Source organism: Mauremys reevesii, linkage group 4 (assembly GCF_016161935.1).
Source record: "Mauremys reevesii isolate NIE-2019 linkage group 4, ASM1616193v1, whole genome shotgun sequence".
Lineage (NCBI taxonomy): Eukaryota > Metazoa > Chordata > Testudines > Geoemydidae > Mauremys > Mauremys reevesii.
The window spans coordinates 43,686,443-43,701,772 of NC_052626.1; the positions used below are offsets into that span (position 1 = coordinate 43,686,443).

The 15,330-nt window shown below is 42.0% G+C and overlaps 1 long non-coding RNA gene across 2 annotated transcripts; it reads right to left on the reverse strand.

Annotated features, from left to right (window-relative positions):
* Positions 1–1,482: 1,482 nt before the first annotated feature.
* LOC120404638 lies at positions 1,483–14,492 on the reverse strand. 2 transcript variants are annotated; one of them, XR_005598086.1, is made up of 5 exons: positions 14,337–14,492; positions 7,145–7,271; positions 6,862–6,890; positions 5,775–6,216; positions 1,483–1,581 (listed from the first exon to the last, which is right to left on the reverse strand). It is a non-coding gene; the product is annotated as an uncharacterized LOC120404638 (long non-coding RNA). The 2 variants fall into 2 exon arrangements; XR_005598085.1 differs by lacking the exons at positions 1,483–1,581; positions 5,775–6,216 and having other exon boundaries at positions 6,710–6,890.
* Positions 14,493–15,330: the final 838 nt, after the last annotated feature.

Below are 15,330 nucleotides of genomic sequence, written 5' to 3' on the forward strand. Positions count from 1 at the left end.
TGATACATTTCCGTGTTCCTTATCTAGTAATACATATTTAGGTGGAAGTCTGCAAGCCATTATAACATCAAGGCTTCTGTCAATAACTTATGTACAAGTTCAGTTCTGTTACTTCTCTGGAGCTTTGGAGTAGATATAAATGGAGGTCTTGTCTGTCTAGGTGAGAGGTATATATATCCTATCACTTTTTCAGAAATAGGAGGGGACTTGTCAGCATTCCCTTTCTAAAAAAATAACCTTCATGGCTTTCCTGACAAAGGTATTGCTGTGTTCGTGTTGGCTGCTCTGGTTGCTTGCATCATGAGTGAAATCCTGGCCCAACTGAAGCCAATGGAAAAATCTTCTTTGACTTCATTGGGACCAAGAGTTCACCCCATGTATTTAATCTACTTTTTAAAAATAATGCCTTTTGCTGTCTTAAATCAAGACTGGACAAATCACTAGGAATACACCAGAGTGAACAATTCTGTACTGGCAGGGGACTTTACTAACTGTGCCCTGGTATGTGCCAGAACTCTGACTCCAAGAGGATTTCAGCAGGTGAAATGGGTACCATGGGGATGTGCTTCTAGGTTAGCTAAGGAGACATCTGACTAGAAAACGGGAAGGGAATGAAATGATTGCAGCTGGGGAAAAGAAAGGTAGTTTCCATTTGCTCTTCTGTCCCCTTTACCTATCTTTTGCATCCTTCTTTATTACCTACTTCCCTTTTCCCATCTCTTCTCTCACTTCAGCTGGTTCTCCAGATTTCCCTGACCTCTTCTTAGTTTCATAATATTGTTACCTGTTGATCTGAGCAATTAACCAATATTCAAGGTCTTGGGAGTCATTTCTGTTAGGAGGAGCAATTGGTAATGGAGTTAGATGCAATCCTATTGATGTAATCTTGTTTATATACAAAGAATGCATGTAAAGTCCTGTTTCCTTGAATGCAGTAAGATCAAACAATAGCAGGCAGTTTCTTTACTCACAGTTCCAAGCCTTTTTCCAGTCAGCACTTTGCCCCAAACACTCTCTCTTTATTGGTTTTTTCTCTGGGCAAGATTACCAGTGCTTCTCTTGCTAGTTGCTTCTCCCATACACACAGAGCTTCACTAATCAATACCAACTCACCTGAATTTACATTCAGTGCCAGCAACGCTCCTCCACCTTCTCTGCTTCAATCCAGTCTTGCATGTGACCTGTGTTTTGGGTGGTGGCTATTGTTTCAACTATCATATTTAAAAAACAAACAAACAAACAAACAAACGAAGCAGTTAAAGGGTTTTTTTGTTTATCTAGTTAACCTGAATTTAGGATGGCTATTATATCCCCAAGCTTCCATGAGGTTTCGCACAGCCTCCAGCATGACAAAATTTTATTGCAGTGGAAAATGCATAATAGCAAAAATACATGAACTTCAAAGTATTAAGTATTACACTGAAATTAAGAATGGCCTGCTGAGATTTCACTGTTCATGTCCCACAGCAAGTCAAAATGTCTTGTGGCATCACTGCATCTTAAATAGAGCCTTGGATTATCAGTCTTTCTGAGGTCCCATAGGCTGAGTACAGCTCCATAAAAGTGCTCTCTAGATATTTTCTGCAGGAAGGGAAGATACAAATCCTGTTTTGATCAGGCAAAAATGTTTCAGATTGAGAGTTTGGCAACACATTTAAATTCTCTGAATTTTTTCCAGTTACATAAAGTTAATTTTATTTGTGATTATAATAAGCTAATATACATCTTAAAATAACTATTACCGTCAATCCCTAGGCAAAACTTATTCATAAAGTTGTTAGCGTGTGGGCTATTAGTTGTATGGTTCTGACTGGAAAAGGAAGGTACAGCACACTGCTTAGACTTTTCTTTGTACATAGGTTACTATAAGAATAAAAAGAAATTGTATTCACTGTGATCTCAGATCATAATTATGTATATTTCAAGAATTTTTAAACCTGGAAATGTTTTATATCTAAATATAGGCACCATAAAAGATTTATAATAATTAAGGCTAAGATTTTGTCACTGATATTTTTATTAAAGGTCATGGACAGGTCATGGGCAAAAAAGAAAAATTCATGGAATCTGTGACATGTCTGTGACTTTTACTAAAAATATCCATGACAAAATGAGGATCTGAAGAGGGCAGCTGTGCAGAGGCTAGGAGCCACCAGCAGCAGCTGGGGGCTGCAGGGTACCCGTGCAGCTCTGGGGATCACCCTGCCGCCCACAGCTCGTGGGGTCTCCCGTGGCTGCCCACGGTGGCTGAGAGCTTGGGGGTTCGCCCGCTTCCCATGGCGGCCAGCAGCTCGGGGGTTCCCTCACCACCGGCAGCTCTGGGGATCCCTGCTGCCCCCTCCGCTCATGGTGGCTGGGAGCTCAGGGGTTCCCCCGCCCCTCGTGGCAGCTGGGAGCTCAGGGGGTTCCCCCATCACCCTGGCCACTGGGAGCTCAGGGGATTTCCATGCCTCCGCTGGCAGCTGGGAACTCAGCAGGTTCCCCTGTCACCAGGAGCTCGGGGGGTTCCCTCGCCACCACTGGTGGCTGGGAGCTTGGGGGTACCCTGCTGCCCATGGCAGTGTGGAGCTCTGGGGACCCCCAGAGGTGGCAGGGGTACTCTGCAGCTCCCTGACCATCGCAGGCTGAAGTCATGGAGGTTGCTGGAAGTCATGGATTCCATGACTTCTGTGACCTCCGTGACTAAATCATAGCCTTAATAATAATAATATAACAAACATAAGGAAATGTATGAATTAACTTCCTATATACCTTATATATAAAAATAAATTGTGATGATAGGGTAGTAAATTGTTTTAAAATACTTACGTATATAAACTTGTCTGCTGCTATCTCCAGTTGCTGTGCTGAGCCGGAGGTAGAGAGGTTGACTAGTATTTAGGGTTGATGGGGGAAAACGGGGGTGGGGGGGAAAACAACCTGGAGGTAGGAAACTAGAGATCAGATGGAAGGGTGACATGGTGCTGGGCTTCTTGATCTCATCATGAAGAGACTATGGATGGAGGCTGGAGGAAGGGGTTTCAAGGGGGTGGAATAGGGGGGTACTAAGGAATGGAGACATTGAAGTCAGCAAGCACAGGAGACATGGAGTGGGTCAGAGGTCCACAGGAGGCATGGGACAGGCTGCCACATACTAGGGGAAGGAGACTCCATGGGGAAGGAGACCAGGGGAGTTATAGCAGCAAAGAATCCTGTGGCACCTTATAGACTAACTGACATTTTGAAGCATGAGCTTTCGTGGGTGAATACCCACTTCTTCGGACTTGCATCCGACGAAGTGGGTATTCACCCACGAAAGCTCATGCTGCAAAACGTCAGTTAGTCTATAAGGTGCCACAGGATTCTTTGCTGCTTTTACAGATCCAGACTAACACAGCTACCCCTCTGATACTTGACACCATACAGGGGAGTTATGTATATGAACAGTTAAGGGACAAAATGGTTTCTTTTACCCTACCGTCCATTCATCACTCACCATCACACCACCTCACTCTCACCAGCCATGCAATCTTATTTTAGCTCTCTAAAATTTCCAGAAATATATGTAAAGGTCAGAAAAAATTATCAGATTATAGTGTCCCTTTTCCTATTCAAGGGATCAGTTTCCTGTATACTATAACGAGACATAAAACATTACTCACTACTACACTTAAACTTCAAAGCGCTGCCGCGGCAGCGCTGGCCGCGGCCGCGCTTTGAAGCGCTAAGTGTAGTCAAAGCGCCAGCGCTGGGAGAAAACTCTCCCAGCGCTGTCCGTACTCCAGCTCCCTGTGGGGAATAACGGACAGCGCTGGGAGCGCGGCTCCCAGCGCTGGGGCTTTGATTACACTGGCGCTTTGTAGCGCCGCAATTTGCAGCGCTGCAGAGGGTGTGTTTTCACACCCTGCTGCAGCGCTGCAAATTTGTAAGTGTAGCCAAGCCCTCATATCAGTTACTACTCAAGTTAAACATACAAAGACAGATGTTTCTTCCACCCAGTCTGGTTGCTTTGTTCTCCCCTCAGTATGTCTGGTATCTCAGAGGATGGGGTGGGGCAGCCATGGCTCTGTCACTCGCATACATTAATCAACAGAGCTGACCATCCAGGGAAGCCTTCTTGTGCTACCCCTGACTGCTCCCATTGCAGAGCTGGGTATAAAATGGAACAATAAAGCCCTTACAAAGGATTTTCCCCCCTTCTGATTTATTAAGTTCCAGATTCACAGTATTGTTTCACATTTCTATCTTCTAACAAAGAAAACAATAGCTGGAGGCATGTAATGAGGATATGTACCATAATCCATCTGTAAATACAGCATGTGTACAATATAATCCATCTGGATTTAGAAGCAAAAGATGGATTATTTATGTGTTCATTTATGGATTAATGTGTATACAAAACATGTTCTCTTTCTATGCCACTGACAATACAAGTCCAGAGCTCATTCCTGCAAACATTTACTCAATTAGGCCCTTTCTCATTCAAAGCAGCAGAGTCCTGTGGCACCTTATAGACTAACAGACGTACTGGAGCATGAGTTTCGTGGGTGAATACCCACTTCGTCGGATCATCCAACGAAGTGGGTATTCACCCACGAAAGCTCATGCTCCAATACGTCTGTTAGTCTATAAGGTGCCACAGGACTCTTTGCTGCTTTTACAGATCCAGACTAACACGGCTCCCCCTCTGATACTTGCTCATTCAAGTAGTTCTGTTGATTTGAGTTGGACGATTCGTATAAGAAAGGACTACTCGTGGGCCATAGCGTGAAGCACTTGCTCACGTTGGGTAGTATCTTATTATGTGAAGAGCCCTGTTGAATGGGGCTATTTGTAAAGTAAGGTACTGCTCAGTGAGAGGAAGGAGCTCGTTATCTGGCACTGTAAGGTTTGCAGGACTGGGATTTTACATTATATAACATCTTATAAACTTCATCCCTGAATGCTTTACAATGTTAAACAATACAGAGCAAAATAAAAAGTAATCCTCTCAAATACACTTGGTGTTTTCTTACTTTGAGTTACTGATGTTAAATATCAATGCATACAAACCTGGTTTTGTATTTTTTTTTAACTATACAAGATTTGATTCCGTTTGTGACAATGCCAACAAGATTTCAGCATCTAAACCTTTGTGTGGAAGGACTATGCATCTCATCTATTCTTAGAGGGTTATTTATGCAGTGTTGTAGCTGTGTTGGTCCCAGACATTAGTGAGACAAGGCAAGTGATAGTATAACTTTTTGGACCAACTTCTGTTGGTGAGAGAGACAAGTTTTTGAGCTTACTCAGAACTCTTATTTGGGTCTGAGAAAGAGTTCTATGTAAGGTCAAAAGCTTGTCTCTGTCACCAATAGAGGTTGGTCCATTAAAAGATATTACCTTACCCACCTTGTCTCTCTTAGAGTTAAGTATTATTCTTAGAGTGGCTGCTATTTAAAAAATCTTCACTTACCTTTGTAGCTAGATGAGTTACCGCAGCATTCCCTATAATGTTGTTGGATGCAACCATTGTATCAACACTGTGTATATCAAATAGTACAAAACCAATAACCGAAAATCTGGGTGTGCATTGCAAAAGTGAATTAACCTGTCATAGATTGGAGGAAAAAAGGCACATCCTTAGAGCTTATAAACACAAGGTCTCCCTGTCTGGCTATTTATTCAAGCCTACCCAAAAAGAAAGCCAGACATGCTCACATGTGAATTTGGACACTCTCCAGAGGTGTATGCTCCAAAATTTATTATTAACAAAGGCTTGCAACGTTTAAAAAATATAGAGAAAATGGGCTTACTTGCTCTGCCCCTTCAAGGAGAGACCATCAGCACAACCTCTCTCCAGCTATGGAAAACACAGGGGTTACATGTTTCCCAGCATGCCTGCCCCAGGCTAGGACTATAATAAGCCTGCTGTAGGTGACTGTATTTCTTAGCCTGTCCTGCTTTCTTGGGTCTAAAACAGACTGGTTGGAACCGTCAGGAAGTAACGTGAGCCTTCACTGCTGATGGAGGAAGGGAATTCTAGCCCACTTTGCTATTGGAACTTCAGCCTAAAGCCTGGGTCCTCAGCACAGGCTTTGTTGTAAGGCTCCAGACAACTTCCTTGAACCACTTCCTCCTTTCTCTCACAGTGACTGTATTCCTGGATCCAAATGTCTTTTAACTCTCAAACTGGGGTAGTACTGGTTGGGAAGGGATCCCATCAAAAGGGTCTGTACACCCAGTTCAAGAGCACATCTGAGGAAAGAAAGTATTATTTGAGAGATGGGTAAAGTGAATCATAGATGTTACAACAAGAAGTCATTTTTTATAGCCAGGAGTAGGATCCATGGGCACCACTTTCAGTGTCCTCTTTAGGACACACATCCAGCACAGCAATAGTTTTAAAGTATTCTCTCCATCATTAGAAAAGAGCAGGGCCACCCGGGGGATGGGGGGGGGGGAGGGGGACAAGTGGGGCAATTTGCCCCAGGCCCCCATGAGAATACAGTATTCTATAATATTGCAACTTTTTTTTTATGGACGGGGCCCCCAAAATTGCTTTGCCCCAGGCCCCTTGAATCCTCTGGGCAGCCCTGGAAAAGAGCCATTTTTAGCAAGGAATCCCAAAACAACAGCACCCACAAAAATAATATATTGTCACATTTGCTAAAAACATCTTACAAATGTATTTCTTGAAGGCAGGTATATTTTAAGGATATGACCAGAATCCAGGTGCATTGGAGTCCATTTATTTTTCTGTTATCTTTTTTGTGATAAAATACCAACTGAATAAAAATAGCTATATTCACTGCTGGATTGTGCTTGTTTTACATATACTTCTCTATGCTCTCCGAGCAAGTATGTTCTACACCAAAGACCAAATGAGAACATTTTAATTACGTGAATTTTCCTGTTGAACTCTCCTCCATCTGTGAAAATAAAATTGCGTTCATTAGCTACATAATTATATTTCCTTTTACCTTAAAAGTGAGGAAAATATGCCATAATATTGAATTTGCTGATGCAATTAAAAAGATTTTCTTATTTGACTCAGATGTTGTTCTTCTTCCATTCAAAAATGCTTCTTACCATTTTATTAACATCTGTTAACAGAAAAATCAGAATGCAAAAAAACCAACATTGATTAAGAATAATACTGAGTGATATTAAGCATTATTTCCACCTTATTGTGAGGTTTTGTTTCCATTCTCATCCTTTCCCTTCTTGATCTTGCTAATTTTTTTGGAAGCCTGCAAATGAGGGGGTGGGGAGAAGGGGCTTAGTACGAAGATGATGTTCAGAAACTGGACCTGGAAGAGAATATGAATGATTTTGTGGCAAAAGCATGTTTCAGCAGCCAATTATCCTGTTAATTCTTTTCCTGCGACATTTGTCACTAGCCTGAGCGAGCAAATATATTATTTGCCCTTATCTATCATGTAGCTCTTTCATTTCTATATTTTTTTTCTGTATGTGTGGTATGTTCCTATTACCAGTTGACACTGCATGTCTTCCTGAGGAGTATCTGCAGCCCAGGGTAGGAAAGTGTGATGGGTCATTCAGCAATGATTGAATGTGCACAGAAGTGGCTGGGTACCATAGGCTCATGTGACAGCTGGTTTCTGATAATCCTAGTGGCTGAACATGGCATTTAGAGCCAAAACAATCAGGTATTTGCCTGCCCAGGGCAGAGGTTCAGTTCTCAAAACTCCACCGCCACCAAACTTCATCTCTAGAGATCGTAGGAATTTTCCAAGCGTCTGAAATACAGCAATCAGATTTTGTGGCATGAGCCCATATTACTCCCTTTAATTCTTCTGCCTGGGCACCTGTCTCTTTATCCTTATAAAGGAGGTACATATTTTCACTCCATGTCCACCATTTTTCAAGCATAGCTTCACCTATTATCCTGAGTTGCACCTTCTGCTATTTGTATCTTTTTTTGGTCACAGTTAGTTTCTATGAGTCGTTCATTTGTTTCTAGTAGACTAAACTCTGATAGGAGGCAAAGTTTAACTCAACTGCTGCTAGTGAGTCACCAATTTTGCAGTCCTGTTACATTCCAAGACTAACAGTAGTCAGATTAAGGTGTCTAAAAGATTTGCTCAAAATGCAAACACCTGTTGACTCAATCATTCCTGTCTTTATGGTGGTAGATTACACATTCTTTTGAGGTAAGATGCTCTCAGAGGATCCAGCACTGCAATCATTACTCTTGCAAAACTCTCCAACTTTCGATTAAATGTTTGCAGGATGAGGTCCAGAATATTTGGGAGTTTGAAGTCACCTGTAATCTCAATCTTGTTTTATGTACGCTTTGTTTTAGTATATACTGCTTCTTACTGGTGTCTCTTTCACTTAGTCTATGATGGATCCCTATAATTCATTTTACCTTTGATCTACTAGCTCCTCTTGCACTGATTTTCTGTATTGTATTCACAGTTCATAGCTAGTCCTTCTACCTTTCTTTCAGCACACCCTGTATTTTAAATTTGTCTCCACCTTCAGAAGTTAGCAATTTCCATGCATCCTAAATGAGCCAGAGCCACAAAGTTGAAGGTGAGCAGCCACTACCAGATCATCTAGTCGGACCCATACTTTGCAGGCTACTAACACTGCCCAGCCACCCACATGCTAAACCCAACAACCAGAATTAGACCAAGGTATTACACCCCTCAGCAGGTTAAAGTGTTTGATCACACTACACATATCCTCTGTGATGATTCTCACATTCTCTCAGGCAGAGAACCTTGTGGAGAGCAAAGGTGAGCTCAGAAGTAGAATGTTATGCTAGTCACACCAGACAATCTTTGGACTCTCAAGAGGGACACTCATGCAGATACAAGGCTCTGCATTAAGGATCTTGAACTCAAGACCTTGATCCATATTGAAAAGTGACAAAAGGAAGAGATGCAAATGCTAGAAAACATTGCTGAGGGATGATAAGAAATCTGCTAGTGTCACCTGTTCTCAGTAAATTGCACAATATAAGAGCTGAGGCTTTGAATGTATATATATTTCATTGGCAGTTATTCTCAGTTGACGTTGGCAGTTATTCTCAAATAGAAGAGCAGCAATGATCTCTTTTTCTTGTGGATGCAATTCTAGTTTAATTAAATAGACTGAGTCAAATGCTTCAGTCCCTGACACTCACTGACATGTGTAATGATCTTGGGGTTCATTAAATAACAAACCTGTAAATGAGAAAGGAATAAAACTTTAATAAAACAAACTGGAGAGTTTCTGCTGCACACAGCCACGTGGTGTTTTAACCCCTGCCTCCAGGGTACATCTCCAAATTCCTATGTTCATAACACTGTCCCTTATGAGGGAGTGTCTTAAATTATAATCTTCTACAAATATAACTCTACATCTTCCCTCTTAAAGAAAAACAAATGAACTCTTAGATAAATATATAAACAGCTAACAACTCTCTAATAACACATGCATTAAATTCTCAACCCATGTAGTACATTTCCATAAACCCAATGTGTCAACTACCTAGAGAGGAGAGGTTATGAGCACATCGCTCTTGAGTGAGTCTTTACTACTCACTGTCCTCAAATACCCTTTCTCCACTCTGATCTTCTCAGTATCAGCTTTTCATTAGCATCTGAGTTGTTCTCTTGTTCCTTGACAGTTTCTCCTTTATGTGTTGATAAAGGATCAGTCAGATGGGAAATGCCAGAGTTCACATCTACTGTCAATGCATTGGAACTTTCTGGGGTTACTCATAAATTCCTTTGATTACATCAAAATGTGTCCTCCTGGTCAGTCTGCTCTACATAAGGCCTTGGATGCAGCTGTTCTTTAATAGTACCCCTTTGACCCCCAGTATTAGAATGTGCCTGAGGAATCACACCTCTATCACCTGACTTAAGAGATGGGACATCACCAGCCCTTTTGTCAAAATAATATTTCTGCTTCCTCTTCTGATTTTCTTTCTTCTTCTGTATGGTTTCATTGTTATGAGATTTTGGTAAGTTATCAGTAATTGGTAAATTAGATCTGATCCTTATTCCCACTAACAGCTGAGCTGGAAAAAAGCAATTCTCCAGAGGTGTACTTTGGTAAACCGATAGAGCTCTATACAAATTGTTCCCACTGTTGAAAAGTCATTTTTACGAAAATCTCAATCTATGGCAAATGGCCTAAAATCTGTAGTGGAAAATTGCAGCCCATTTTTGCTAAAGACTTCATCTGGAATTCCATGTCTGGGGAAGATTCCCTTCATGCCAGCTATCACTGATTTACTATTAGTACTTTGTAGTGTGCAAATTTCTGGATACAGAGAATAATAATCTGTGACTATTAAATAATCCTTTGATTGCCAGGTTTATAAAGCAGTGCCTACCTTCTCATAAGCCTTTGTGGAACTAGATGAAGTCTCATTGGCTCTGCCTGTTGGCATAGCTTGTATTTCAAGCATGAAAAGCAGTTTCCTACCATATTAGTGATGTCATGATTGATCCGTGGCCAATACAGCACCTCTTGTGCTTGTAGTAGGCAGTTCTCAATTCCTAAATGACTCCTGTGGATCTTTTATAGAATTTCTTTTCGGAGGCTCATTGGAATTACAGCCTTTCTGCCCTTGAAAATCACCCCATCTATCACAGTAAATTCATGTCTGCAGTTCCAATTGTCTCTTGTACTTGGCCAGCAACTGCTTATTTATTCAGGCCACCCTTTAATTATCACTTCTTTAAGGATTTCCAATGATTCATCTTTCTCTGTTTCATCTCTTATTTGTTGCAGTTTCCTATTAGCTATGGGAACTTACTTTACAATCAGATCTACATAGGCTTATACAGCTCTCTAAAGTCTTCCCTGGTTTTACGGGAGCCACTGCTCTGGAAAGTGTATCTGCAGTGAACATGAATTTTCTGAGCATGTAGGTCACAACCAAATTATACTTTTGCAGCTTTATCATAATTCTTTGAATCCTTAAAATAGCCATTTAGCGGTTAGCTAAATAATGCTATCAGGGGCTTGTGGTCCATTTCAAGTTCCACTGTCTGTCCATAAATATACCAATTGAATCTCTCACAAACAACATTCCTAAAAGCTCCTTTTAGATCTGGGCATATCTGGCTTCTTCCTCACTCAGGGATTTTGGATGCATATGCCACTGGTTGCAAACAATCCTCATGCTTCTGTAGAATCACTGCACCTAACTTAGACTGCCCCTCCCAGCGAGCCAACTAGACTGATTGCATTCTGTCTAGTGGGCATTTCCCAGGTGTAAACACATTTGTAATAGATGCATAGACAATATTCCTAACTTCAGATAAAAAAATGATACATACATACAAATAGGATAATTATATGTAGTAAATCATAACCTTTTCAATGATACTTCACATGACCTGTCTTGTATAAAATCATAGTTAGGCCATAATCATATCATAAGAATATCTGTATGAAGAATATGGGGAGTAATGCCAAACGGAGATCTACATATAGTTGTTATTTAATTACTAGCATGCCATTAAGTCTAACCTATGTCATGGAAAAAATTAATGGCTCAGAGGAGTGTTCTTACAGTAACAGTAACCGGGGTGGGGGGGTGGGGATCGGAGTGGGGGCAGAGGAGGGGGAAGAGATTTATTATCCTAAACTACAGGAGTGAATAACTAGTTCTGGAAATTCCTAGAACTAATACTAGGATGCGCTGTTACTGAATTAGACCTTTCACCTAAAGTGTGGAAATATATTGATTATGCTGTCGGATTTCAAGATACTTGGGAGTTGATATGTGTTTTAAACAGAGGAATTTGAGGTTAAATGCAGGGCCGCCCAGAGGATTCAGGGGGCCTGGGGTCTTCGGCAGCGGGGGCCCCCGTTTCAGTGGTAATTTGGCGGCGGAGGGTCCTTCCGCTCCGGGACCTGCCGCCGAAGTGCTCCGAAAACCCGGCACTTCGTCAGCGGGTCCCGGAGTGAAAGGACCCCTGGCCACCAAATTGCTGCTGAAGACTCGGAGTGGAAGAAGCTCCGGGGGCCCAGGCCCCGCCAGAGTTTTATGGGGCCCCCAGAGCGAGTGAAGGACCCCACTCTAGGGGCCTTGAAAAACTCTCATGGGGGCCCCTGCGGGGCCTGGGGCAAATTGCCCCACTTGTCCCCCCCCGGGTGGTCCTGGTTAAATGTTGTTAATTATTCTTAAATCTCAGTGCATATGGAAGGTGCTCAGCACCTTTAATAGATTTTAAGGACAGAAGAAACATTGATTGTCTAAACTGACTTCCTACAAAACACAGGTCAGAGAACTTCACCTAGTAATTCCTGCATTAAACCCAATATCTTGTGGTTGACCTATAGCCCATATATTAGGACAGACAGTCTTGATTTCCAGTTTGAATTTCTCTTGCTTCATCTTACCACTATTGGATCTTGTTATGCCACAATCTGGAACAGATCAATGTGAAATCTGGCCACATTGAAGTAAATGCTAATTTTTTCTCTAAAAGGGTCTTATTAAAGAGAAGAATGAACTATTTAAAAACTTGCTATTATGCTTAGGTACAGGACACAGTAACTGGAGCAGCACGTGTAAATTTTAGGATCAGTTACAATAAATATATTCCTTTCTCTTGTAAGATGGTACTTCAAACAGGTTGTTCATATTTGATCATCACATCATTTTTTATTGCTTGAAAAGATGTGGAAAAGACAAGCAAGTTTCATTAGAATTATAATGTATAAAGTAAGGTATATAAATTCTAAATGTGCTTGAAGAATGGATGTAGGGGACAAAAAGGCTTAAGTCACCTTGGGAAAATAAAAGAATGAGAAACTTTCCTGCTACATCCTTCCCTTGGGTAGATTGTTAAATTCTGAAATTGTCCTTTCCTTTCCTGTATCCATAAATGTCACTTACTAGAGAAGCACTGCCACTGAAGCATATGAAATCACCTACCGGTCCTAACACAAGACTTCAGACTTCATCACAGTACAATTCTTCTTGTTCAAATGTGAAAGTCATAAGAGTTTAGGAGACATCTTGCCCCTTCCCTCTCTATCCAAAAGTGTGAGCCCCTCTTCAAGGGGCCACATGGTAGGAGTCACACACACACACACCACACACACACCACACACACTTACTTTGCACAGAATTATAAAACCATTGTTCATTCTTTATAGAAAAAGCACAAGAGAGTGCAGATCAGTTAGAAAACAACAAACATCCTAAACACAATGCCAATCATTAGATCTCCCTTCCCTTGACAGCCCAACTGTGTTCAGCAAGGCAGGATTTCCTTTGCTTCATCTGATTCCTGCAGTGGCTTCCCTAATCTTGAGCTGGTGAAGATGGTTGAAGACACCAAAGAGATCTACGCTTGTCCTTCTAAACCTTCTTTTTATAACCTCTGTCAGATGACCTCATTGTTCGTCCCAACAGGTGGCCTTATTACTAGGTGACATTTCCCCTGAAAAACCAGTTCTTCAGAATAGGAGACTGTTCATTGCCTAGGATTATATTTCAATAAAGGATCATCCTGACTTAATGGCCCTCCATTGTCAGCCCTGCATCAATGCACTTTCGCATTTCAGCCCAACATGGAGGTAAAGAGACCATAGATAAGAAAACTAGTCCCTACACTAAAAATGGAGGCTGCAGCTTGGTAAAGATGCATACAGACAATTCATAATTCCATACGGAATTAATTGTACAGACAGATTCTCAAATCCTCACACATGCCAATCAAGTGTTTTTTAATTGAAGTGACAATTGAGTGGAGGAGAGGAAGAGGAGTGAGTGCATGAATATGTATGCAAGATGGGTGAGGGAAGATGTCTGCAGGAGTTCCAGGGAGTGAATCTGTTCTGTGGGTCTGACGGGATCCCCAGGGTGCTACCTGGACTGTGGGACTGCTGAGCCCTCTATCCCACCAACCTGGGCTGCCTCTCACTCTGTGATGCTGTGTCAAGCCACAAACCTCTGGCAGGTAGTGTATTTACACAGACATCCACAGGCAAGGACACACCCACCTGAGTTACATGAATGCTTTCCCATGAACCAACAGTAGAGAGGCTCCAGCCAATTCCTCCCAGCTCCTCAGTCTTGCACCCCAGAACTGTACCATCTTGCACTCATCAGAAGCATGACCAGTGTCAGTTCATTACCCAGTCCACCCCTCTCTGGATGTGGAGAGGACATTTACCAGTCTTTGTAAACGGAGCTGAGATTTGCCAAGCAGTTCAACCTAACATACCATTTTAGGTACAATACAAAACAGATTTATTAACTACAGAAAGATAGATTTTAAGTGATTATAAATAGCAAGCATAGAGATCAAAGTTGGTTACCCAAGAAATAAAAATAAATGTTTAGTCTTAGTTCTGCAAACTAAACAGGATAGAATCAAACAGTGTCTCACCCTGACAGATGATACAAGCAGGTTGCAGATCTTCACTACACAGGCTGGGACTTTTTCCTGGCCTGGGACCACCCTCCCCCAGTTCAAAATCTTTGTCCTCCAGATGTGTTTCCATGTGTTGAGTTGTGGGAGGAAGTGAGGCCCACTGATAATGTCATTTCCCCCTTTTTACAGTTTCTTCCAGCTTGCTGGAAAGATCTTTTGCTATGACATGGCGGTCTGCCCCCATTGGTCAAGCAGTCTCCATTGTCTATGTGTTCTCTCTGAGAAGTCTTCTGGAATGGTCAGTGAGAGAGCAGATTTCCTTTAATGGACCATCAGAGCATCTGGCTTTTCCACTGGTTGTGGGTGTTCCCAATCTCACAGCATATTTCAGTAACACACACATAGCAGAACTTCATAACTTCACATATAATGATAAAATATACAATCCAACAGGATATTAATGTTCAGCTGATCAAGACTTTTAAAATGATACCTCACAAGGCATACTCTATACAAAATTATATGACAGTGGTGAATATGGCAGTTCAAGGGTGCCACTCTGTGGCACAGAATGTCCCAGTGGGTTCCCATGAAGGCTCCTCTTGATTGTAACCCTCCCAGCCAATCAGATATTGGAGTCTTCTCTGGGGTTGGTGAGAGTTCAGAATCTGCTGGAACACACATTCCTCTTGGCCCTATACAGTTGTTGGAGGAAGGGGAGGAGTAGTGTGGTGTGTGAAAGGATTCTTGGTGAAAGGTTTCAGGAGAGAGACATGGAACGCAGGGTGGATCTTGAGGGATTCTGGCATCTGCAATCAAAAGGCTACCAGGTTAAGTTGCTCCGTGATCACAAATGACCCCAAGTAGTTGTGGTCCAGCCTCACAGATGGATGGCTAGATTGCAGGTTTTGGGTGGACAGCCAAACCCTATCCTCTTACCTTGAGGCTAGGGGATGGCTTATGGTGTCAGTCGCTGTGGTGCTTGTACACTGTCTTAGCCTCTTCTAAC